We start from the raw sequence: 1012 nt of genomic DNA on the forward strand, positions 1-1012 counted from the left end.
CGGGAGCGAGCGCGCCGGTAGTACGCTTGAGGACGAGGCCGACGCGCGGTCGGCAGCGTCCCAGGGCGTCGCGAGCGGCGCCGACGAGGGCGCGCTCGAGCGACGATGGTCGGCGAATGACGACCCTCAGACGGGCGCGGCCTCGGGATGACCCGAGGCCACAATGTGCGTTCGAGATGCCGATGATCGATGTGTCCTGCAGTTCACATTGCCTAACGCAGCTGGCTGCGCTCTTCATCGACGTGCGAGCCGAGTGATCCACCGCTCAGAGTTGTGCTTCGCGTAGTCGGGGCTACGCTCTCAGTTCGCGTTCGACTCGCTCGGGGCGGCAGGCAGCGCCGCCCGCAGCGCGCGAGTCCTCGCCCGGTCCTCGCTTCGGTCCTCGTGTGTGTCAAACCGAGACGAACGAGCGCAGTTCGGTACGGGCGCCTCTCGCGAGCTCGCCGTGCGACGGCGGCTAGCTCGCACGAGGTCTTCGAGCGATAATCGCGGCGCGCGCCGAAACGCGCGACGCGACTTTACCGACCACCCCGGTCCTACGCACCCGTACCTTTCGCGTAACCGTCAATTCCCGCCTCGACGTCGACCGCGAAGTCGACGTCGCGACGCGCCGTCAATTCCCGCCTCGGCGTCGAACGCGAAGTCGACGCCTCGACGCTAACCGTCAATTCCCGCCTCGGCGCCGACCGCGAAGTCGACGCCTCGACGCTAACCGTCAATTCCCGCCTCGGCGCCGACCGCGAAGTCGACGCCTCGACGCTAACCGTCAATTCCCGCCTCGACGCCGACCGCGAAGTCGACGCCTCGACGCTAACCGTCAATTCCCGCCTCGGCGCCGACCGCGAAGTCGACGCCTCGACGCTAACCGTCAATTCCCGCCTCGGCGCCGACCGCGAAGTCGACGCCTCGACGCTAACCGTCAATTCCCGCCTCGGCGCCGACCGCGAAGTCGACGCCGCGACGCTAACCGTCAATTCCCGCCTCGGCGCCGACCGCGAAGTCGACGCCTCGA

At 68.3% G+C, this 1012-nt stretch overlaps 1 non-coding gene across 1 annotated transcript; it reads right to left on the reverse strand.

Moving 5' to 3' along the window:
• Positions 1-120: 120 nt before the first annotated feature.
• LOC137410078 (5.8S ribosomal RNA) lies at positions 121-273 on the reverse strand. The gene has a single exon (XR_010980982.1). It is a non-coding gene; the product is annotated as a 5.8S ribosomal RNA (ribosomal RNA).
• Positions 274-1012: the final 739 nt, after the last annotated feature.

This window comes from Watersipora subatra, unplaced genomic scaffold (genome assembly GCF_963576615.1).
Source record: "Watersipora subatra unplaced genomic scaffold, tzWatSuba1.1 SCAFFOLD_394, whole genome shotgun sequence".
Taxonomy (NCBI): domain Eukaryota; kingdom Metazoa; phylum Bryozoa; class Gymnolaemata; order Cheilostomatida; family Watersiporidae; genus Watersipora; species Watersipora subatra.